General features: G+C 43.5%; 1 protein-coding gene across 7 annotated transcripts in view; it reads left to right on the top strand.

Moving 5' to 3' along the window:
• Positions 1 to 3,113: 3,113 nt before the first annotated feature.
• The window catches only part of LOC133399151 (zinc finger protein 609-like), a 147,164-nt gene continuing 124,213 nt past the window's right edge, over positions 3,114 to 26,064 (top strand). For 3 of the 7 annotated variants that reach the window (XM_061670396.1, XM_061670391.1, XM_061670393.1), the window contains exon 1: positions 3,115 to 3,602. The gene's annotated coding sequence lies outside the window, so the exon portion shown is untranslated. Of the gene's footprint in view, positions 3,603 to 26,064 lie in introns of all 7 variants that reach the window. The other 4 variants (XM_061670394.1, XM_061670392.1, XM_061670399.1 and 1 more) reach the window with 3 other exon arrangements.

Below are 26,064 nucleotides of genomic sequence, written 5' to 3'. Positions count from 1 at the left end.
GCTACCATGGTCATTAAGGTTAAACCCTATGGGAGCCATCAGTCTTTGTATGCTCCCATTCCCAGAGCTCCTCTCCATAGAAAAGAGAGAGGCATAAGTGAATGACAACAAAGAGGTACATATCAGCAGAAATCAGCCTTCCACCCATCAATCAGGGAAGGGAGGATCTAGTGGACTCGGTGAACCAGTTGAAATCATATATAATTATGCTGTAGCGTAGCCTTTCATGAGCTGTCTGGCTCACTGCAGTGCGCCGAATGTGCGACAATGTTTGACACGGACCTTTAATTGTGAGTGTGTGCCAGCGAGCATGACTGTTTTAGATCTGTCTCCGAGCTTTACGGTGTCTTTTATAGAGTAATGGAAAGATGATCGCACATGAATCGAGCCAGCCTCGTGAGATTCCACATGGCTGGCTGATTAGGTCGTCGGAGCTGATGGAAAACACATGTCTTCCACATAGCCTGCTCACTTCACTTTGTAGTCGGCGCGACTCTTAGAGCCTCAGAGGGCCAGCCGCCACCACCACAAATGTGTCCCCCGCAGTCCCACTAGCCACTGACTGTTACTTAGCCCTCCATTGGAGGATGCCAATTCCCTCGGGAAGGCATGAGTGTGCCTGCCAGGAGGAATGCATTCGAGGCAATCGAGCAAGATGGAGGATGGTGAGGAGCCGCTGCTGCTTCCCCCTCTGTGTGAAAATGAGTCCATTAATTCAACCCCCCATCCTTCCTCCTCCTCCTCCCCATCCTCATCCTCTTCGCCAGTCCTCTCTGTGCCTGTTGTCTGTGTTTGTTAGCAAGATGATTCCCTCTGTCATGTCAAAGGCAACATTATCATATTCTTGTTGCCTGGGAAACCAGTGCTGAGAGAGACAACGACTTAAAGCCTCACTGGTGTTTGAAGCTGCCGGGACATGAAAGGTTATTCATAGTGTTGCCAGAATTGGAAGCCTGACATATCTGAAAGGCTCTTATTCTGAGAAGATCACTGTTTCATGAGAAAGTCCCTCTTGGATTCGGTTCAATTCGATCTGTTGTGCTAATATTACACCAAAGGTTCAGGGAGCTAAAAGGGTATATTTGTCCTGTAAAAGAAATTAAAATACACGTCATCTCAAAGGGACCACAGTATTTTTTTTCTTGTCAATAGCAGTCACTGTACAGGGGATCCTCGGTTCCAACGACCTGAATTTGTACGTAAATCGCAACATCCTGTAATCTAACACTAACCTACGCTAACGCAGTAGTTAAATCATAATTACAGTAAATAATTGTATCTATTGCGTGACGATGTATTTTTACGCTGCTGCGCGGACTAGTTCCCTGTGACCATTTGTAACCACAAAATCTCAACGACATTAAACAAAACAAAAAAAACAAAAAAAGTCTACGCCATTCATATAAAACAGTCCAATCAAAAACAGGAAGTACCGTGGTCACTGGGCGTGCCTTCTTGTGGTGCATAACCTCGAAATGTTATACAGCAGTCTCTCTATATCCCACTTGTCAATACATTATAATAAAGGTGTTTATTAATCGGGACGGGCATTTGACTAAATGTCCTTCATCCAGTATGGGCAAAATGAATCAATTTATCTTTAAGGGAATGGGGGAAGCTCTCTGAATGTTCTGAACTCCTATTTCAATGTCAGTGTTAAACTGAGGAGACCAATGTTGCCTGTAGTCCAAATTCCCACAGCCGTTGTTACATTATTCTTCATTTGGCAACAATTAGTTGAGACTGCATAAACAGCACTTCTGGTTGCAGCCAAGTAGTGCACCTCATTTTTAGGGGTGCTTCTAGAATTTTCAAAACACCTGGATATCAAAACTGACACGTATCACTGGATAGAAGAGGCATACACGAATAAAATGAGTCCGAGTTTGTAAGAATCAGATAAGGATGAAGGATTTTATGCCACTTTTATGTCGCAAATTGACTTAAATTGTCTTGCCCAGAAATCAATCTCAGAAATTTGTGACCGAAACCTTTAATCCTTGGTGGAAAAATAGCCATAACGGGCCGTTTTACGATTTTTCAATGCCGTCCTCTCGAGCCATCTCATTTTCCGGGTCAAACGCAGACCATATAGTTTTCTATGGTGTTCAAATCCTATGAACGTGTGATTTTTTGACACCAAAATCGAGCAACATTTTCATCTTTGTCAGAACCACATAAAATCTCATTTGAGTTGAAAATTGGAAAAAACGAGGTGGCAAAGGGATTTCCCAACAACGGAATCCGAAAAGAACACGTATTACCTTGCACGACAGAATGAGAAAGCGCGATTTTGGTGGACCTCCGCTCAATCCACGTGCTCGAAATCCGGCACAGCGAAATGGAAAGAAAATGGTGGCCGTTTTTCTGGATTTAGTAACATACCTCGACTCGTTTGTTTTTTTGCGGGGACTCGACTTGTATTGCTTCATTTGTATGCAGTAACTTGGGACTTTCTTGAAACTTGATGGTTAGGACTGGAGACTAACTTATGCTTGCACATACCGTGTGTGACTTTCTTGCACCTATGTTAATGTCAACAACGTACAGACTTTTTCATGTTTGTAAACAATAGGTGCCAGGGTACAGAAAAGCTGTAAAGCTATCGCAGCCACTTCTAAAGGAATGGACTGGGAATCTATTAGCAAAACCTAATGGCTTGCCAGCTCATGTCTTTCCATTTCACCATCAAAACATGTATACAAAAATCTCAATAATTTAAACAATAATGACAAAATACAAATAAAATAGTGTCTCTGCCATGAATGTGAGCAACAGAAAATTGAATTAATTAGCCAGTCTCTCGATTTCCCGATCCAAAAAATGTATATGGGTCTCGCGCCGCTGCCTGGCGCATCCTCTTCTTTTTGACTGACACTTCACACATTCGAACTATGGCTGTTGAGAAGGCTAAAATCCTAATTCATGGCATTTGGCGTGTTTTTTTTTTTTTTTTTTCAATGGCTCTGCCTTGGTCAAGTGACACGGAAGGGTTTGTTTCGTAGTGGTGCCATCTGGAGAGCGGCCGGCCTCTTGCCACCTTCCTCCTTTGTGGATCCACTTCCGGGTCTTCCGTCGGTTCAATCCGTGTGGAGTTTCGTCTCCAGGTGTTCCAGGCGGCCCCCTCTGCGCTCCTGCTTGGCTACAAATTGTATCAGTTCCCACACGAATAGCTGGCGCGCTGTCTCACGCTCAAACGGCGAATACGGAGGAATTAACCTGAGTGGAAATCTCTTCGCAGTGGGATTACATTGGCCGAGGGTCGCGGGAGAGGAGCGGGCTTGTTGTTGTTGGTCCGCCGGCTGCACCTCGAACATGTCGTCTTCCGTCTTCCCCGCCGGGCTCGGTCGTCTTGGTTGTTGACGCTAACGTTATCTCCAGTTGAGATGGCACAAGTCCAGTGAATCGTCGGCCTCCCCTCCTCTCGTGTGGTGGATGTCGTTGGGGATTGCGCCTCCGCTCCTGTCGGCTGCTTCAGCTTTTCTTGGGCTTGTAGTGCACTTCAAAAGCCATCATTGTGACTTGTACTTCTTTTTTTTTTAACGGAGTGGCCGTCACCATGGAAAAACGAGGACCCGGAATACGAATGGCTAGCTAAGTCAGTAAGTTTGTTCTCTTTTTTGTTGTTGTTGTTGTTGTTGTGTTTATGAATATGACTCGTTGGTTGTTTCTCACTTGGCTAGCTTGGCAGCAGATAGGCTGCCCGCACAGCCGCAGAGAGGAAGCTAATGTAGCCGAGGCTGTGCTCATTGTTTCAGTTTACTCGTCAGATGATCTTATCGCAGTCAGCTTAACTGCTCCTGCTGCCTCTTTTAAGAGTTCAACTCGTATAAACACAGAAAAGTATGGAAGCTCTTGACGCCGAAGCACTCACACAGGTAGAGTACTTGAAGTACTGTACAACATGAAAACTTTTAATTGCCACATAATCTGATGTGATTTGCAGAATAAAGGCACGTCATGAAAGTGGAAATTTATTTGGCTTTAACAAAAAGTACTGTATCTCGTCTCCGACATACAGTAACTAAAAGGAAGTTATTAAATACAGTGTACCGGGTACCCCAGGGGTCATCAAGGGGTAGTTCTCACGGACATCCCAAAGTGAAAACATATTGGGAACGGTGTCACTGTTGAGGGTGTTTCCCATTTGATTATCTTGCTGTCAACAAGAGTAGGTGCAGTGTTTCATTTTGGTAGTTATTCTTGAGAAGCACTCTTAGGAGATAAAGATAACACCATGGTTACCAACGAGCCACCCGAAGCAGATTGCCTGGCAAATGGTTTGTGTATAAATTGTCTGGTTTACGCAACCATCAGTTCAACAAATAAGGCTGCGTCTGTATCATTTAGGTAGTCTGTATTTTGGTGTGCCTTCTAAGCATCTAGTCATTTTGAGCTTTACATGCCTGCCAAACAGTCTTTCTTGTTGAGGAGTAAACATAAGGTTGTCCGTGTCAGGCATAATCTGGTCTCCAGGAAATACTTTGAATTTAGATGGGGGGTGTGGCCCCTGGTGAGGCAGGACTATGTGTAAAAAGTCTGTTGTGGTCACATAACCGGTTTGTAATCAATGAAGTTTCTGTCACTCTTACGGTTGCAATATAAAAGCTCGTCAAAACTGACATTCTATTACAATAGTGTTGTGGAACTGGTTGCCCTTCTTCCTGCAAAGGACATACTCAATAGAATAAATAATATGTACAATGCAACAAACCGTCTTTCAAGATATAGCTCCCAGGACTAGTTCAAAGAACAATACTTGTCCATACTTGCTTCCTACCATTTTCACATTCAACAGTAGCCTCACATAAACCGTTGTAGGACGCCGAGAAAGCAGGCTGTTTTGTTCATCTGTGTAAATTGTACAAATACAGAAAGGGATAACAAAGTTACACCAAGCCACTTCCAGTTAGTGTCCTATTGGTATGTGTATTCATAAATGGTACTGATAGAATGATGGAACAGCTCCCTTAAAAGTCCAGTGGTGCTGACACACACGGATTGTGGTATAAATGGACATCCTGGAACAACATTTTGCATCGCTGAGTTCTGTGTTAACACGCAGAGCAAATATGCTGACTCACTTAATTTTCAGAGGAATAGGTGGGTTTATAGTGTTTTAGACCATCCCACTTTGTGGTTTGAGTAGCCTCTTTTACACAGAGCCAAACCGGCATTTATCCACCTTTTGTCTTTTACTCAGGACCCACGGTGGAATATTGGAATATTGTGGAATATTGCTGCAACTGTGTGATTTATCACCGCAACACGGCATTCCGCAATCGGATAATTGGATGTGTGAAGGGATCAGTCTGATGTGACCTTTACTATACTTGCCATACAGTGGTAATTGCTTTCAACACAATGGTGCAGGAGAAGTGAGTGACTGTTAAACTTCACTCTTCTGTCCTGCCTTTCCAGCATTCCCTTACACACAGTTGCTGTTACGGTTCTGATACGACCTTCAAAGCCATAAAGTTGCGGGTTGTCAGTGCCACTTTTCAGAACAATGTCACTGAAAAAGGCAGAGAAATTCCAGCTTTCACAGGCATTCCAATAGCGGCTCATGTTACACAGACTCAAGGATTGTTGCTGTATTTTCTTTATTGAAAATTGTTTTAGAAATCAACTTATGCCATTGTCATGTTTCTACCAAGCGGTGCAGTTGTATTTGGTTCACAATGCTGCATTTTCTTTTAATGGTATCCCATGGTCTGGCTTGCAATTCCGCTAAAGTTGTCTGAAGACTGCATGCTGAATGCTGTGTCAGCTATACAGAGGTGGGATTTCATAGCAGCGTGACATGGTGTGATCATTTTAGTAATTCAACAAAGATGAGACACGGGACATTCAAAATCCATGTCAATGTGAGATCCTGACTGATAGCAGCTCATTCAAAACCACGACGCTATTCCACCTCAATTACAGAACCCCAAAGATCTCTAAATTCATGCGCTGTGGTTGCTTTATGACACCATAACAAAAAAAATTACATTGATAAAAATAAAAATAGAGAGACATGGCGGCGCTTTGTGGACTTTGACTAATCTGTTTTATGATTTGATTTCAGACTAAGAGTACGCTTAGAATATTAGCTACTGATGCATTCGCCATTGTTTCTAGACTTGGTTATTGCGGTAGTCTCCTTTTTGGCACATCTATATTAAACATCGCAGCATTGAGTAAGCGTGACAACACAGAAATACACAATGCTACATGAATAATACCAATATTAAGCATTACATAACGTTTTGTTTTGTTGTGCCACTTGAAGGCAGACAAAAAATCAATTGAGTCAGTTGAACCATGCTGTTTACATCCAGCCATAGGTGTTTACTTTTAACCTTATAGTATAAACATGGACCAGTAATATAGTATTATAGCAGGGCTGTCAGCAATTGTCAACTTTTGTAGTCTTGTAATCTTGACCAGCTGGATCTCATCTTTGTTTAAAACTTGCAAATTTTGGAATCACATATTTGCAACATGGAAGTTATATGACACAAAACATTATGCCCGTATTAGTCCAGGTTGTTGTTTTTTTTTTTTGGAGGGGGGGGGGTTCAATAGATGCTGTGGGACTCTTGCTTGCTGACTACTGCGCTCACAGTACCTTGTTTGAAAGTTGCATGGGACTTTGGAAACTTGTACTGATGAATTTGATACGGTTCAATGCTCTGATGTCACTTTGAATCATGATGTTCAACATATTTAAAACTGGTTTTCAAACAGCACGATTAATGCACAATAGAAACCATTGTTAACTGTTATTAGTCAGTGTATGAATAGTATTATTTTTGACAGGGCGAGAAGAAGGGACAAGTTTGCGGTTGACATTGTAATATGATATTTCCCCAGGGTATAGATATGTAACACAAACTGTGGGGGTTGAGCAAAAGACACAGATGAGACTTCTTGTCAAAAAAATCCCGGTTGCTAGTCAGCAACCTTTTAATAGTGCTGTCTGAACGGAGTATGTGCCAGCTGTTAAATTTGTATGTCTACAGCCATTTATTGCATTGGGTAAATCTGTTAAACTGTTTAATATGAACACTGGGGTAGTTAAAACCTTTTGACACAGTCAAAACATCCCCTGAAGTTCAAGTCAACTGTAAGAAAGGGGAAGACAGATGATTTAAGTGACTTAGAATGTGACATGGTTGTTGTTGCCAGATGGGGTGGTTTTACTATTTCAGGAACTGCTGATCTGCTGGAATTTTACACATTTCTTGGGCATACAGAGAATGGTCCCAAATCAGAAAAAAATTAATGTGTCATGATTTCTGGTCTGAAATTTCTCAATGATTACATGGGTTAAAGCCATAATTATACTGCTTCAATACTCATGCAACAGAAATTTAAATGATCACTCATTGAACAATGTAGAATACCTACACTTAAGAAATACTCTGTATAACATCATTTTACCCCCAAAATAGGCAGAGGCTATTATGAACCTTGGATCAAATTTGAAAATGGAAGATTGGGAAAAAGATCACTATCCTTCCTTTTGCAATCGCTGATGAAAGTGTGCTTTATGACCTGAGTGAACCTTTGACTGTACCTACTGTCAGCAGGCTAATGGGCCATTACACACAGCTCATCTTAGACTGTCTTCTTCAGTATGACTCTTAGGTCACTGCACTTAAATGGCCTCACCTTTTACTGCAGCAATTGAAACATTCAAAATGTACTGGCAAATATATCTATCCATCTATCCATCTATCCATCCATCCACCCACCCCAAAGCACTGTCTTCAGACTCTTTCGATTATTTTTCGATTACTCGATGAATCAGATTTAAAAGAAACTTACATTTTGATCCCTTTATTTAAAAAAAACAGGACATAATGTTAAATTGACAATGCAGAAAATGCACAAACATAACGATTGATTCAGTAACTGGTTTGGTCCGTAATGTTTCAGGAAATAGGCAAAAATTTTAATAATTGTTTTCCAAAGTAAAAGATCTTGCCGAGAGCTGCGCTCCAAAGAACACAAATGTTCGCGGGCGTCATAGTTACAAACTCAAAGTCACTGGAAGATCATAATTTCAGCAAGTGCTAACGATCGTAATTTACTGGAGGTAGTGACTGTTTTTGGTGTTGTAGGTCCACCCGAACAGCTGCCTTTCAGTGTCCGATCAAGCCTCCCCCACTCGCTCCTCTGTTAGCTTATGTTGCTAGGCGAGTCCTGTGTTTGGGATGTGGGAAGAAACCGGAGTGCATGGAGAAAACCCAAGCAGGCACGGGGAGAACATGCAAACTCCACACAGGCGGGGCCGGGATTTGTACCCCGGTCCTCAAAACTGTGAGGCAGATGTGCTAACCAGTCGTTCACCGTGCCACCATAAGTAAGTGTGAAAGTAAACAATTTAATTCTATATTCTTTGTTGTCAAAGTGGTCGTTGTTTTATTATTATTATTATTATTATTTTTATTTATTTCTATTTTTTTCCATTTTTTCCCCCCACACATTTTAGATCAGTTTGCATGGTGAGAGGATGCATGCATGGGGTGGGGATCTTCTTCTCTTGTCCCTGTGTTTGCTGTTCCGGCGTCTGTGGGGGCGGGACGTTTTTCACTCCTTGATCTTCGGGGTGGGGGGGAACCACTGGGGTGACCTCCTGGGGAGTATTGGTGGTGTGATGGTGACTCGCCCATGTTCCATGGGTGCTGGAGCGGTGCTAGCTGACGCCTACTTGGGTCCCCTGCTCTGGCTGCTGGTGGGGGCGATGGGGCCCCCCTGTCACTCCTCTGGCCTGCTTCCTCCTGTTCTCTCCGTTCCTTGCGTCCCACTGCGGTTGCCTCTTCCTCTTCCCGTGGGAGAGCCGGGCGGTCCCCTGTGGCCTGTGGGGCCTGCTGTGGGCTTTTTGTCTCTGCCTGGTTTACCGCCTCCCACACTCGGCGTGGGGCAGGTAGTGGGTGCTTTGGGTCTGGGTGGGGTAGCCCTCTTCGTTGGTGATTGTCCGACCTGCAGGAGCCATGCCTCTTAATCACTCACTTAGCACACACTCACACCACTCACTATATATATTTTTCTCACGAATCACATCTGGACACATACACATATCAAAAGGTTCCTGGGGGACTGGTATGGGATTGGGATGGTGTGGGGGTCGAACCGGGTTTCAGCACGTCTGTGGTCTTTCCCGGTCCGTGCGCCCTGCCCCTTCGTCCTGCCTGCCCCCCTGGATTTTAAATATATCACACACACTCCACGTTTTATTGCACCACATACACCCATCACTGGGGGTGATTTGGCAGCAGTGCCTGGGAGCCCTGCCCACACTACGACGGCGACGCGGAGTGAATTGCAGAGCTGATCAATGACTTCATTGAGCGGATCAACGAATTATGACAAAGCTGATTAGCATAAAATGCTAATTATCGGCCAATACCAATGAAGCCGATCAGATCGGTGTAAAGTCTAGTCTCGAATATGGAAAAAAATATCAGACAACCCTTGTTTCTTCAGTTTCTTTTTCAGTTTTGCCTGGTACACCTGAAAGTACATTTGTTTGGACAAATATAATTATGACAACAAAAATCATAGCTTATAAAAGTTTTATTTAAGAACTGATATCCAGCCATTTTCCATAGTTTCATTGACAGTTACCAAAATCACTGGAAATACAACTAAGCGTAAGCATGTCAAATAGGACAAAGTATCATGGAATCAGCTGAATTTTTGTCGTGTTCATTGTATTCTTCAGGTATTTACCTCAAAATTTTCCACTTTTAATCCAAAAGCCTTCTTAAATAATTTTTTTTTAGGGGTGGAGTCTCCATATTTATGCCTCGCTGGGTGTGTTCCTTATGAGTTGTCAACAGTAGGTTGTTTTTGTTGCCTGGTGTGGCTGGTGAAACTGTCCTTTATACAAATCCGTCATTCGCACGTCTTGTTGCAAAACAGCTCGTGAGGGCCACTTTTCCTGTTGAATGAGGCGACATTTGGAGGGAGAGCTGTCAGGATGTTGTTATATGCATCGATAGGTTATCTTTCGAACCTCCCCCTCCGTTTAGAGATGGCTTTTCTAGTTTGACATAGATGGCTTGTCTTACACCTCTCTCAAACCAGCGGTCCTCCCTATCCAGAATTTGAATGTTGTTGTCTTCAAGGGAATGTCTGTGCTTTTTGAGAAATGAAATGCTGATTCTGGAAACCGTCCGTTGATGCTGCGCCTTGCGTCTGTGAAGCTGTTGCTTCGTCTCCAATGTAAAGGTGGTTGCACTCTTCACTGCATTGCACCACATAAACAACATTGCTGAGTTTGCTTCTCAGGATTTTGTCCTTAAGGTGAACCAGCTTTTGTGTGAGTGTTGGTGGGTTTGAAATACATTGGTATATCATGCATCCACCATTTACTTTACCGCTTATCCTCACTAGGGCTGAGGGCTACTGGAGCCTATCCCAGGTATCTTCAGGCAGGAGGCGGGGTACACCCTGAACCGGTCGCCAGCCAATCGCAGGGCACATAGGTTTGGAGAAAATCCTTCTGAGTTTCTCTAAAAAATCAGTCACGTCGGGCACCACCACATTTAGCTTCCCGTCTCTGTCTTCAGACTCTGGTGTAGGGGTTCTTCTTCTCTTGGTGGATTTGACAAAGGCTCACTTTGGATACCCACAGCTTGTAAGAGCATTCCTGATGCGAGTCTGCTACTCTGTCTTCCGTTCTCAGTGGTGTGGATTTTCGCTGCTCTTTCCTCGAGGGTTCTGATAACTCCTAGCTTGTGTTCAAGTGAGTGATGACAGTCAAATAGAAGGTCCTGGTCCGTGTGGGTAGGTTTTCTGTAGACCTCAATATTGACATTGCCGACGGATTAGTATGCAGGATGGCCGTTTCACCAACCACACCGGGCAACAAGAATTACCTATTGTAAAGGTAAATCAGAAATTGCATTTAAATAAATTACCACATCATTGCTGGATTTGTTGGTGATCCCTTTCTTGCTATATTGACGTGCATCTAAAATATGCACCAACACCGCAACAAGCCCCATTTACACAGGTAAGGAAAATTAAAGCTGTTATCTTTAATTACAGAGCTACTTTAATAGCAGCAGTGACAACTGAGTCGATCATAGATCATGTCGCCTGGTTTGATTAGATTGCAGGAGTATCTCTAGTTGACTCTGCCTCATGTTGAGCTGCCGCTGGGAAAAAGGCAGGCAGTTATTTGATGATAATGGCTGTCCGTGGCCTCTCTTGAGTTAGACATTTACATGGAAACACATCAACTGTCAGTGGTGTAAACAGTGGAGCAGTTTATTAGTCACTCAGCAGTGGCCTGTTGTGTTCTTGTCACGAGAGGCCTGACTGCAGCAGCATTTTCAAGAGCATGTGCAATGCTTGAATTTCTCAATAACAGTAGGCATGTCAGTAATGTGCGCTCAACAAGTCAATTGTAGCAATACTGGATGCAGATAGAGATTATAAAAAGTGGAATACATAAATGAAATGAGAGTATCAGTGCCATATCAATCGATGTAATACATGAATTAGGTGATTACCAATAGCTCTACCAGGAGGTTTAAACAGGAAGTAAATCTCAAATTTATTTTGTAAGAATGCACTGTATGTGCCAGCACAACTAAATCATTGTGATACGATAAAACGCAATTTTCTAATTGCAAAAGCTGCGATCTGACTGGTCATTGAAAGTGGAGCAATGCAGAGTGAGCAGGAGGGTGCTTGGTGCCTGGTGGACTGGGTGCGCAAAAGTTTTCTGTCTCACTAGGCCGTTGTGCCATTGATTTAGTTTGTGGCGTAACATGTTTGATATTTTTCGCTTTGCGAGGTAAAAAAATGAGGGGAAAAAAACACATGGACCATCCTTGAGATTGATCAACACAGTCCACGCTGGTTGAGAGTTGAGTGCAGTATTTGGCGGTAGTGATGTTAGTGTGGCCATAGTGATGCTGGTTTTTAACATTGAAGAGCTTTTCAGTCGCGAAGATCGCATTTCGCGGTAGCTTTCGAGGAAGCTACATTTACCCAGGCACTTCGTAGTAGAGGAGGGGGTAGAGATATGTACATCTCGAGAATCCCTGTAGCCATATACCCTGAAATATTTTTGCTACTTATCAAGTCCTTGAGGGACACATACTAGCAATGTGACAACTGTGGCATTTTCTAAAGAACATGGAATGAGCATTTCAGACACCTCTAAAATCCTCCATAACAAATAAATGTTTTCCCCAAAAAGGTAATTTTTGTTTTCCCCCGACACAAAAAAAAACAATTTCTCCAGAACCCATCATCCAGTTTTCAAAATTCTTGCCGCCTTGTACTCCGGTTAAGTGGCCGTTCTAACCAGACTCAGCATTTTGATTTCTGTCATTTTTGGGCAAATCTTGTCATGTTGGTACTTACACAATCCAGTGTTTACTGTGCAAAAAGAAAGCTCCTGTCAAATTCCAAGATGTCCAAGACAAATTTAAGGATTCACATTCAGGTAGCGTAATTTCACGTGTATAATGCGCACCCATGTATAATACGCACACCCAAAGTTGACCTCAAAATTCTGGAAAACCCTTCTACCTATGTATAATGCATTTTTACAATGCATGATTTTTCTTCTACCCATATGATCAAAACATGCAGTATTGTATGTATTTTGTTATTTTTTTCAAATAATTATTCTGAAGTTAAGCAATTTATTTGAACACGTAATACTTTCTATTTATTTACTTGCTTTTATTTGGAAATCCACAGCCCTACTTTGATTTAGTAAATGAGAAAACACACTGTGCTCATATATTTGATTACCCAGGCAGAATTTGTCAGATGGGTACAATTCCTTTAAGAAAATATGAAGGGCCAGGCGAAACAGAAGTAATTTTATTTCAATGGGATTCAAATTTAAACTGTCAAGCATTTCAGAAAAGCATTATCATAACATAAAACATAACCATAAATAAATTAATATTGATTGTTGTTCAGTCATTAGTAGTGTTCATTAAAAAAAAAAAATCACAAATGTACACATGCAGTCATACGTACCCCTGTCATATTGGAATGGAAGTGTAGGCTACACCTTTTTCATAACCTCAAGGTGGCGGTGGGATATCAGAATGAAAGTGTACACCTTTTTCGTAACCTCTAGGTGGCAGCGGCATATTGGAATGGAAGTGTACGGCTTTTTCATAACCTCGAGATCGCGGCATAGATTTATAAAATGTGAAAGTTTTTTTCCCCCTATACCTAATAATAATGCGCACTATTGAATTTTGACAATTTTGTTTGGGGGGGGGGGATGCATCAGATACACGAGAAATTACGGTAAGTCCCGGTGTTAACAACAACAATCGCCAGTTAAGCTAGTCATCACGACTCAGTCAGTAAAAAAATGACTAACTGCGAACATAGCACTAGCTAGCAATATGTTTTGGATACAAATAGAATAAAACTGTGCGTGTCTGGTTTTTTTTTTTGTGTGGGGGGGAGAGTGCTGTCAGACTGCTGAAATACTCAGAACAATTATTTGTGCAGGTTATTTTCTCTACAAAACCACAGTGCACATGTTCATATATCATGTTTCATAAAACATAAAAAGTTGGACATGTTGAAGTTGTAAAGCAGCAGATCTGTTTGCATTGCAACGCTTCCAAGTCTCCAAGTCAAAGTATTTAGTAAGTTTACAACTGTAATTGAAGTAGATGAATAAACCCTCTTTATTATTAATTCATGCATCATTTGCCTTTGTCATAGCATCAGCCTGACCTTTAAGGACAATTTATGTACAATAAATCGGTATTGTTTTTTTGTAATACAGAATTTATTGCTTGTGTTTCTTGAAAAATCCATGAAAAGGGGATATTGCTGCCGGGTGGCTGGTCTCAGACGATCTTGGAGGTGAACATGCTGGATGTGGAGGTCCTGAGCTGGTTTGGTTACACGTGGTCTGCGGTTACAAGGCCGGTTGGATGTACTGCCAAATTGTCTGAAACACCTTTGGAGACGGCTTATGGTAGAGAAATGAACATTCAATTCGCAGGCAACAGCTCTGTTGGAGATTCCTGCAGTCAGCATGCCAATTGAACACTCCCTCAGAACATCTGTGGCATTGTGCTGTGTGATAAAACTGCACATTTCAGAGTGGCCTTCTATTGTGGCCAGCATATTGCACACCTGTGCAATAATCAAGCTTTCTAATCAGCATCTTGATAAGCCACACGTGTGAGTTGGGATTGATTATCTCGACAAAGGAGAAATGCTCACTAACACAGATTTAGACAGATTTGTGAACAATATTTGAGGGAAATTGCCTTTTGTGTGTGTCGAAAAAGTTTTTAGATCTTTGAGTCCAGCTCACGAAAAATGGGAGCAAAAACAAAAGTGTTTATATTTTTGTTCAGTGTATGAGACCTTATATCGACAGGTGTGTGCCATTCCAAATGATGTTAAATCAACTGAATTTACCACAGCTGGACTCCATTCAAGTTGTAGAAGCATCTCCGGTGCACCTGAGCTTAAGTTTCATAGCAAAGGGGGTGAATACTTATGTACCACTTATATTTGAATGTTTGCATTTTTCATAAGTTTACACAAATATCTGAAAATATATTTTTACTTTGATATTTTATGTAGATATTTTTTTAATGAAAATTATACTCAAATCAGCTTTAGAATAAGTGCAACATAGCATAATGTGGAAAACGTGAAGTGCTGTGTATACTTTCTGGTGGCACTGTATGTTCAAATAACAAATATTCACACACAAACGCTGTAATAACACATACGAACAGGAACTATAACGATACTCTCAGGCATTTATTCTTCCTAATCTGTGAAAAATTAGTTTATTTAAAGTTCTGTTGCGACTTTCTTCTACTCTTTGTAGCTTACAGTAAACATGTAGCTCCCTGCACCATCAGAATCATCTTTATTTGCCAAGTATGTCCAAAAACACACAAGGAATTTGTCTGCGGTAGTTGGAGCCGCTCTAGTACGACAACAGACAGTCAATTGACAGAGAACACTTTGGAGACAAAGACATTCACAAAAACACAGTCACTGAGCAGTAAAGGGTTGCTAGTTATCTGGTAATGCCGGTACATTTTTATTTTTATTTTTTTTTGACAATTGTGCAAAAAGATGCAGATAGCACCACACTGCCCCAAAGAGGCCGGGCAAATTTCCAGTCGCAGTTTCTAGCAGGGCGGATTTTAGCATAACACCATAAAATTTTGCGTGCGATGTTTCCCAGAATGCAATGCTGTCGTTAAAGTTACTTTATCACGTTTAGACTGTATTTTTTTTTTTTTGTACGGACAGGGTTTAATAGTTAAAATGGTGTAATTTTTATTCATTTAAGTTAAATTAGTGTTGTTTTTAGTCGTTTACCAGTGCTTTTGGTGGCAATTTGTCTCCCTTACTCAGAGTGGTTCATGCGATGTAGCCTATGAATAGCTGTAAAATTAACAAATTTCAGCCGGTCCACACGCGTGCACTGCGAAACATGTGGAATGATAGCATTATTACAAATAGGATCGACAAGAGAAGCGATTGAAAATTCAGCGCCCAATTCCATGGAATCGTTAAATTTGGAACCGGTTCTCACCGATTTCTCTGTTTTTGATTCCCATCCCGACCGAGAACTGTGTAGTACTGAATTGAGAACTATGTAGTCCTGAATTGTGACGATACAGCGGTAAACTGTTTTTCGCCATTTCTTTTATTTATAAGTTTTTTCTGGTGGGCGTGGTTGAAACGATACCAAGTGCACTTGGGCATCTGGTGTGAGTCGCCCCTCCCCTACTATATAAGAACTTGAGCTGCCCTCTAACGCATTTGGGCGACCTGTCGGCAGTCACATTATGTTCCCACCAATGAGTATAAGTTGGCATGTGTGCCATTTAGATGTACAACAATTAACCACTCAATTATCAAAATAATATTACTATTTAGATCATCAATAAATGGTTTAAACACTGTTTAATGTAAAATTGTATTATTATTATTGTAAATTAAGACATTTGCAAACATCTGATTTGACTTGGAAAAGAAGGATCAACTTTTTTGCTGATTTTCCAACGTTACAGACCAAACCAATAACTGTGTCAGAGTCAATTTGTTTGTGCATTTTCTTCACTCTTGTCTAAATAATGTCCTGTTTTTTAATTGAGGAAATGAAATTAAAATATTTTAATCCGATTCATCGATTACACTCGAGGGGTCAAACTGTTCACAAAATCCACTGTTCGGTTCGTATTTTGGTTTTGTGGTCACAATTCTTGGTTTTGTTCAGTATTTGTTGACTGTTAGGAAAATTAGTGACTTGTATAATTAGGTTAACAGTGACAGAATAAGGCAGTCTGACATTTGACACGTCGTTGTGACAGTCAGAGGTTAAAAGTAGGTGAGATTCTGGCTGGAAGAAAATAGACATTACTACCTTTGTATTGTATTCCATTCTGAGGTAATACAATTGGCAGTAAGTCAGAAAACTTTACATTTTCCTGGAAGTCTTTATGGAGAATGCCCTGTTTGACTGATCACAATAAAGCGTCACTTGTTTAAAAGCTGCAGAGAATTTAAAGTCTCCGCAGATGAGCTGGCATCTTAGTCTTGTTGCGGTTATACACAACACAAGTTGCTTGCACACTGTCGCACTTTCGTCAGCGACTGTGTACCGCCGTCATTGTAATGCAAAGTGGTCCCATATAGCAGACCAGTATGTCTGTATGGGATGCATGCATTCATCTTCTCGCACCGATACTTTTCCAGCCGAATTTTTTCCACTCGTCATGCCCGCAATTGTCGTACCCTTTAAAAAGGGGAAATAGTAGCGGGAGAAGATTGAACATACACAGCTCTCATACTGTTTAGAGTGAGTGCGAGGCACGCCATTGCTTACGTCCGCCCAAGGCATTACCAACAGATAATGGATGGATGGATGTCTCCACAATTTTTATTTTCTCTCCACAACTGACCGCTTGCAACGCCGCTTTGCTTCCTCATCTCTATTCAGTGGTTGGCATCTACGTTCAGGTGTATTAGCGTTACGTTCTGCTCACAAGTGTACTCTACCCAGCTTCGTTAGTTAGTGAGGAAAAAAATATTTGCGCGTGCCGAAATGAACAGGACACACGCAGACTGAACTGAGCGGTTTGGATGGTTTCAAAAACTGTTCCACCCCAAATACACTGCTATCTAAACTAGTGGCATTTGAATCACAGTTAACAGTTTGAGTGGTTGGTTTTAGCGAATTCAGTGGACACACCCACAGCATTTGAGAGCGGCGAAGACTTGATTTTTAACGATTTTTCATCCAGGATATCCCTGTACTTAGCCGCATTAATCTTTCCTTTGACTGCAACCATTTGTCCTGTCCCTGCAGCTGAAAAACACCCCACAGCATGATGCTGCCACTACCATGCTTCACTGTTTTTTAGCAAACTCCATGTGGGCTTTCATGTGTCTTGCATTGAGGAGAGGCTTGCGTCGGGCCACTCTGCCAAAAAGCCCCGACTGGTGGAGGGCTGCAGTGATGGTTGACTTTCTAGAACTTTCTCCCATCTCCTGACTGCATCTTGGGAGCTCAGCCACAGTGATCTTTGGGTTCTTCTTTACCTCTCTCACCAAGGCTCTTCTCCCCCGATTGCTCAGTTTGGGTGGACGGCCAGCTCTAGGTAGGGTTCTGGTCGTCCCAAACGTCTTCCATTTAAGGATTATGGATCCCACTGTGCTCTTAGGAACCTTAAATGCAGCAGAAATGTTTTTGTAACCTTGGCCAGATCTGTGCCTTGCCACAATTCTGTCTTCGATGGACCCCAATCAAACTGGGCTTCAGCCTTGAAAACCGTACGTCTGTGAGGTGAGGGTAGGAACGTAGCTCGACTGGTAAATAGAGAGCATCGCCTTTCGGCTTAGCTCCTTCTTCACCACAATGGACCGATACAAAGTAAACTCCTCCATTTGGGACAAGATCTCATCCCCGACCTGGAGAGGGCACTCCACCCTTTTCTGACTAAGGACCATGGTCTCAGATTTGGAGTTGCTGATCCCAGCCACTTCACACACTGCTGCGAACCGCTCCAATGAGAGTTGGAGATCACGGCTTGTTGAAGCCAACAGAACCACATCATCTGCAAAAAGCAGAGATGCAATACTGAGGCCACCAAACCGGATCCCCTCTATGCCATAGAAGTTATGAACAGAATCTGTGACAAAGGGCAGCCTTGGTGGAGTACAACCCTCACTGCAAAGGAGTCCGACTTACTGCCGCCAATGTGGACCAAACTCTGAAACTGGTCGTACAAGGACCAAATAGCCCGTATCAGTGGGTTCGGCACCCCATACTCCCGAAGCACCCCCCACAGGACTCCCCGAGAGACACGGTCGAACGCCTTCTCCAAGTCCACAAAACACATGTAGACTGATTGGGCAAACTCCCATGCACCCTCGAGGACCCTGCCGAGGGTGTAGCGCTGGTGCACTGCTCCACGGCCAAGACGAAAACCACACTGCGCCTCTTGAATCTGAGATTTGACATGCTCGGTGCCTCTCACCCTCGGCAACTCCAGAGTGGAAGAGAGTCCAACCCCTCTCAAGAGGACTGGTACCAGAGCCCAAGCTGTGCGTGGAGGTGGGCCCGACACGATCTAGTCGGAACTTCTGGACCTCAGACACCAGCTCAGGCTCCTTACCTGGCAGAGAGGTGACATTCCACGTCCCTAGAGGCAGTTTCTGTAGCCGGGTATCAGATCGCCAAGGTCCCCGCCTTCGCCTACCGCCCAGCTCACACTGCGCCTGACCCCTATGGCTTCTCCCACAGGTGGTGAGCCCACACAAAGGGGGGCCCATGTCTGCAGGCCTACCCACCAGGCGCTCGCCTTCGAGACCCACCTCTAGGCCTGGCTCCAGTGGGGGGCCGGTGACCCGCGTCCGGGCAGGAGAAACCTATGTTCCTTAATTTTGTTCGTCATAGGGTTTTTGGAGCTGTGCTTTGTCTGATCCCTCACCAAGGACCTGTTTGCCATGGTACCCTACCAGGGGCATGAAGCCCCAGACAACTTAGCTCCGAGGATCAATGGGACACACAAAACCCTCCACCACGATAAGGTAACGGCTCAAGGAGGGGGAGATGGAGTGCCAGTTTGAGATTTTATTTCTAGTGTGCCATTATCAACTTAAATGCAAAGTTAAATTATGACACAAAAACATTTCCCACATACTTACATACACCGGGGCAAAAAGGTATTTAGTCAGCCATCAATTGTGCAAGTTCTCCCACTTAAAAAGATGAGTGAGTCCTGTAATTTTCATCATAGTATACCTCACCTATGAGAGACAAAATGAGAAAAAAACTCCAGAAAATCTCTGTCTGATTTTGAAATAATTTATTTGCAAATTATGGTGGAAAAGATGTATTTGGTCACCTACAAACAAGAAAGATTTCTGGCTCTCACAGACCCTGTAACTTCTTCTTTAAAAGGCTCCTCTGTCCGCCACTCGTTACCTGTATTAATGGCACCTGATTGAACTCATCAGTATAAAAGACACCTGTCCACAACCTCAAACAGTCACACTCCAATGAGAGTTGGAGATCACTGCTTTATGAAGCCAACAGAACCGCATCATCTGCAGAGATGCAATACTGAGGCCACCAAACCGGACGCCCTCTACGCAGCCATGAAATCACCTCCACCGTGCTTCACAGATGAGTTTGTGTGTTTTGGATCATAACCATATCCTTTCTTTCTCCATACTTTGCCCTTTCCATCACTTTGGTAGAGGTTAATCTTGGTCTCGTCAGTCCAGAAAAACTTTGTTCAAAAACGTTTATGGCTCATCTCTGTACTTCTTTGCAAAATCCAATCTGGCCTTCCCATTCCTTTTACTGATGAGTGGTTTGCATACTGTGGTATGGCCTGTATATTTCCTATCTCGAAGTCGTCTTCGAACAATGGATTGATATACAGTCACCCGTGCCCTGTGGAGGTTGGCAGTGATGTCACTGACTGTTGTCTTTGGGTGTTTCTTCACAGCTCTCACAATGTTGATACCCTTGGCCAATCTGTTCGGTGTCTGTTTCTCAGTACACTGGTTGTTTTTTTCTTTTTTTAGGACATTCCAAATTGATGTCATGGCTATGCCCAATGTTTGTGCAATAGCTCTGATCGATTTTCCCTTCTCTCAGCTTCAAAATGGTTTGCTTTTCTACCATAGCTCTCTGGTCTTCATGTTTGCTTAACAGCAAATGCAGTTTTCACAGGTGAAAGCCAAAAACAAGCACTATCTACTGTTTCGGCAATCAATCTAAAAGGCACCACCTGAGCAACTAGAAACACCCATCAGTCACGTTCCAATACTTCTGACTTGAAAAGTGGGTGGGTTAAAACAAATGGTGCTCTGTCCTGAGTTGTTTAACACATCTAGGTATAAATACCACAAAATAAAAGCTGAAATTCTGAACTTTTGCCTCATATTCTTCTTTTGATCTGAAACCCAAATGTCTTCAGTATACAACAAAAACAAAGGAATTTACCTTGCCGTTCCAATACTTTTGGAGGAGACTGTATGTTGAGGAATAATAGTTATACTGTTTTACTGTAATTTTAAGGCGTTTTTTGTAAAGAGCTCCTCTCTGTGATATCACACAAAAGCATTCCCCAAAAAGGCATTTTTCCCCCCATACATAAAACTCAATTTCTCCGGAACATTGGTGCGTTGTACTTAAGATTGAAGTCGCCATTCCAACCAGACTGCATTTTGTCAGATTTTTTTATGGGATTTTTAAGAAATCTTGCCACATTGCTATTGACAGTAACGAATGACTAGTGAATCAGAACCAAATCGTTACTCCTTGCACTATTCCAAAATACTAGTCCAACAAATTATTAGGTGCCAGCTGATTTCATTCATTGGACTAATATTTTGGACTATCAATCTTTGTGTAGATCTCTGTGAAGCTACCATGCGTACATGCGCAGAAGCGACGCACACAGTAAAAATGGCAGTGTCAGTAAACACCACGATCGTGGAATATGTCGTTTTTCTAAGTAAATGCGGCATGGTAACTGTTGCAGCTCTCGTCAGAATAAAATAAGTAGTATGTTCTTTGATTCGTTGTAATTGGTGTGTGTGAAAATTCTGATTCGACTTACCACCCATTTGTTCATTGCTCTATTAAGTACTATCTAACACTTGGAGGAGAGTGCATCTTGTACTCACAATGAGAGGCACATGCCTCAGGATGAAGGAGAACAATGTTTACTTCTGTATGTTTATTTTATTCATAACTACCTGAATCTGATTCTGAACCTGAATTTAGAGTATTTAGATTTCTGATTAGCAAATTAGAATTTCTCTGATTTGGGTCAGTCGATGCTAATATAAGATTTGTATGCATCTTGCTACATACATTGCTGCATCATACACATTAATTTGAATACTTATTCTGAAAACAATGCAGTATATCAGTTTCTCAGTACAATCCCTTTTAACAATTAATACATAATTTTGTTTACATCCTTGAGTGTTTGTTGGTTGTGACTTTCCTCTTCTTGAGGTTCATTTGCTTGAATGGGTTGAAACAGTTGAATGGCCAGATTGGTTGAAAAATGTTGCTTGTCAGAGTTTAAATGTTATAGGGATGCATGTTTTGTCTCTTCCTGTTGCAATTCTTAACTGACTTTTTTTTCTCTAATGGTCTGTGATCACTTTGCTGGAACTGGACATGGTCGTCTGCTGCAGCAGTCTAGTCTAGATAAACATTTTATCTTAATGGCTCACTTCCAAAGCATCCCATTGCTTTGCACTATGTCCAAATAAAGTGAGCAACTTGTTTGACATGTTGAGCTTGATATATCCCAAGATATGGTAAGACTTTTTTTTTTTTTTTCTTATTTCATGTCAATGGAGATCATTTATAGTGTTTGACAGTCTAAGTGCTCTGGATTGCAGTATGGATGTTTTTCCTGTTTTCAATAGGCCCAGCCAACTGTAGTTGCGGACTTGGGTTTTGGCACATTTTTAGTGGTTGCTGTGCTATAAAAGTAGTTTAACATTATGGAAAAACAGAATGATCTCTACAGTGCTCAGTTTATTTACATATACAGTATTCACAGCGCTTTTATTTTTTTCACAGTTTTTGTTACAGCCTTATGGATGGAATAAATTATTTTTTCCCCTCAAATGTCTACACTCTACACAAACACCCCATCATGACAATGTGATTTTTTTTGTTGACATTTTTGCGAATTAAAAATAAAAAATTTTTTAATCACATGCAGAGAAGTATTCGCCGCCTTTGCCACTAAGCTGAAAATTGAACTCAGGTGCATCATGTTTCCACTGATTATCCTTGAGAGGTTCCTACAGTGGAGTTCACCTGTGGTAAATTGAATTGATTGAACATGATTTGGAAAGACACACACCTGTCTATTTAAGGTCCCACAGGTGACAGTGCATGTCAGTGCACAAACCAAGCATGAATTCAAAGGAATTGTCTGTAGACCTCCAAGATTGTTTCGAGGCACAAATCTGGGGAAGGGTAGAGAGAGATTTCTGCTGCTTTGAAGGTTCCATTGAGCAGTGGCCTCCATCATCCGTAAATGGAAGAAGTTCCGAACCAACAGGACTCTTCCTAGATCTAGGTGCTCATCTTAACTGAGAAATCAGGGGAGAAGGGCCTTAGTCAGTGAGGTGACCAAGAACCCGATGGTCACTCTGTCAGAGCTCCAGCGGTCCTCTGTGGAAAGAGGAGAACCTTCCAGAAGGACAACCATCTCTGCAGCACTCCACCAATCAGGCCTTTATGGTAGAGTGGCCAGATGGAAGCCACTCCTTAGTCACATGGCAGCCCGCCTGGAGTTTGCCAAAAGTCCCCTGTAAGACTCTGAGACCATGAGAAAGAGAGAAAATTCTCTGGTTTTATGAGACAAAGATTGAACTCTTTGGCGTGAATGCCATTCGTCAGTCTTTGAGGAAACCAGGCACAGCTCATCACCTGACCAATACCATCCCTCCAGTGAAGAATGGTGGGAGCAGCATCATGCTGTGGGGATGTTTTTCAGTGCTAGGAACTGGGAGACTAGTCAGGATTGAGGGAAAGATGAATGCAGCAATGTACAGAGACATGAAAACCTGCTCCAGAGCGCTCAGGATCTCAGACTGGGGCGGTTTACCTTCCAACAGGACAACAACCCTAAGCACACAGCCAAGATAACGAGGGCGTGGCTTTAGGACAACTCCGTAAATGTCCTTGAGTGGGACAGCCAGTGCCCAGACTTGAATCCGATCGAACATCTCTGGAGAGTTCTGAAAATGCCTGTGCACTGACGCTCCCCATCCAACCTGATGGAGCTTGAGAGGTGCTGCAAAGAGGATAGGCGAAACTGCCAAAAGAAGGTGTGCCAACCTTGTGGCATTGTATTAAAGACTTGAGGTAATTACATTATTCCCAAAGGTGCATCAAAGTATTGAGCAAAGGCTGTATATACTTAGGTATATGTTATTTCTTAGTTGTTTTTTTTTTAAATGTAAAAAATTGACCCAACACTTATTTTCACGTTGTCATTTTGTGGTGTTGTGTGTAGAATTTTGAGGAAAAAAATAATTTATTCCCCCTCCTTGAGCCGTCACCTTATCGTGGTGGAGGGGTTTGTGTGTCCCAATGATCCTAGGAGCTAAGTTGTCTGGGGCTTTATCCCCCTGGCAGGGTCACCCATGCCAAACAGGTCCTAGGTGAGGGACCAGACAAAGCACGTCTCAAAGACCCCTTACGATGACGACAAAAAATGGACTCAAGTTTCAGTTGCCCGGACGCGGGTCACCGGGGCCCCCTCTGGAGCCAGGCGTGGAGATGGGGCTCGAAGGCGAGCGGCTAGTGGCCGGGCCTGTACCCATGGGGCAACGTGGGCCCCCTTCCCACCACCTGTGGGAGGGGCCATAGGGGTCAGGTGCAGTGTGAGCTGGGTGGTGGCCGAAGGCGGGGACCTTGATGATCCGATCCCCGGCTACAGAAGCTGGCTCTCGGGGCGTGGAATGTCACCTCTCTGGCAGGGAAGGAGCCTGAGCTGGCGTGTGAGGTCGAGAAGTTCTGACTAGATATAGTCGGACTCGCCTCCACGCACAGCTTGGGCTCTGGTGCCAGTCCTCTCGAGAGGGGTTGGACTCTATTCCACTCTGGAGTTGCCCACGGTGAGAGGTGCCGAGCAGGTGTGGGTATACTTATTGCTCCTCGGCTCTGCGCCTGTCCGTTGGCCACTTTGTGGTCAACGGTCGTGTCATCGGACTTGCGGCCGCATGTCTTGGACACTCGGGCGGAGCTGTCATCTGATCACCACCTGGTGGTGAGTTGGCTCCGATGGTGGGGGAAGATGCCGCGTGGCAGGCCCAAAACGTATTGTGAGGGTCTGCTGGGAACGTCTGGCGGAATACCCTGTCAGAAGGAGTTTCAACTCCCACCTCCGACAGAACTTTGCTCGTGTTCCGGGTGAAGCGGGGGACATCAAGTTCGAGTGGACCATGTTCCGCGCCTCCATTCCTGAGGCGGCCGACCGGAGCTGTGGCCGTAAGGTGGTTGGTGCCTGTCGTGGCGGAAATCCCCGAACCCGTTGGTGGACACCAACGGTGAGGGATGCCGTCAAGCTGAAGAAGAAGTCCTATCAGGCCTTTTTATCCTGTGGGACTCCTGAGGCAGCTGATGGGTACCAGCTGGCCAAGCGGAATGCAGCTTTGGTGGTCGCTGAAGCAAAAAAACCTGGGCATGGGAGGAGTTCGGTGAGGCCATGGAGAAAGACTTCCGGACGGCTTCGAGGAAATTCTGGTCCACCATCCGGCGTCTCAGGAGGGGGAAGCAGTGCACCATCAACACTGTGTATAGTGGGGATGGGGCGCTGCTGACCTCGACTCGGGACCTTGTGAGCCGGTGGGGAGAAAACTTCGAAGACCTCCTCAATTCCACGGACACACCTTCCGATGAGGGAGCAGTGTCTGGATTCTCTGAGGCGGGCTCTCCTATCTCTGGGTTTGAGGTTACAGAGGTGGTTAAAAAACTCCTCGGTGGCAAGGCCCTGGTGGTGGATGAGATTCCTTAAGACTCTGGATGTTGTAGGGCTGTCCTGGTTGACACGCCTCTGCAACATCACGTGGACATCGGGGACAGTGCCTCTGGATTGGCAGACTGGAGTGGTGGTCCCCCTTTTTAAGAAAGGGGACCGGAGTGTGTGTTCCAACTACAGGGGGCTCACACTCCTCAGCCTCCCGGGTAAGGTCTATTCAGGGGTGCTGGAGATGCGGGTCCGTCGGGAAGTTGAATCTCAGATTCAAGAGGAGCAGTGTGGCTTTCGTCCTGGCCGTGGAACAGGACATTGACAAAAAACAGCTGGGGCATCTGATTCGGATGCCTCCCGGACGCCTCCCTGGTGAGGATTTCCGGGCATGTCCCACCGGGAGGAGACCCCAGGACAAGCCGGGGAGACTACATCCATCCTTCGGCTGGCCTGGGAACGCCTCGGGATTCCCCCCACAAGAGATGGATGAAGTGGCTGGGGAGAGGGAAGTCTGGGCATCCCTGCTAAAGCTACTGCCCCCGTGACCCGACCTTGGATAAGCGGTAGAAAATGGATGGATGGATAGATGAATTTATTCCATTTTGGAATGAAGCAGTAACATAACCAAATGACACTGAATACTTTGCACTGTATAAGGCAGATTCATATTGTAACCATATTGTCTTGTAACAGAATTAGATTGTGTCCCAGTTCTACAATGACCTCGACTGAAAATGTTATTCATAATTTATCCTCACCCCACCATCAGTATGCTGTGCCAGACCATTTATGAATTCCGAAGTTCAGTTTGCTACAGTGTGGAATATCTTTTTTCTTTGTTGAACTAAGCGTGAGTAAAAGTAACATGTCAGTAGAAGTGAGTAATGAAGCAGTGCTGTAGAGTCTTATTTACCAGCTGATATGCCTCAGAGTCTCTGACACTCACTAAGCACACCAGCCTGCAACAAATCAAATATGTCAGATTCCAGCAGGGTAAGTGGATGACTATGAATATTATTTCAAAGCTGTGTTCTTTCTCACAGTCTTTGTGCTGCTTAAT

Source organism: Phycodurus eques, chromosome 2 (genome assembly GCF_024500275.1).
Source record: "Phycodurus eques isolate BA_2022a chromosome 2, UOR_Pequ_1.1, whole genome shotgun sequence".
Taxonomy (NCBI): domain Eukaryota; kingdom Metazoa; phylum Chordata; class Actinopteri; order Syngnathiformes; family Syngnathidae; genus Phycodurus; species Phycodurus eques.
Note: the sequence above shows the minus strand (reverse complement) of the source record. Positions and strands in the feature narration are given on the sequence as shown.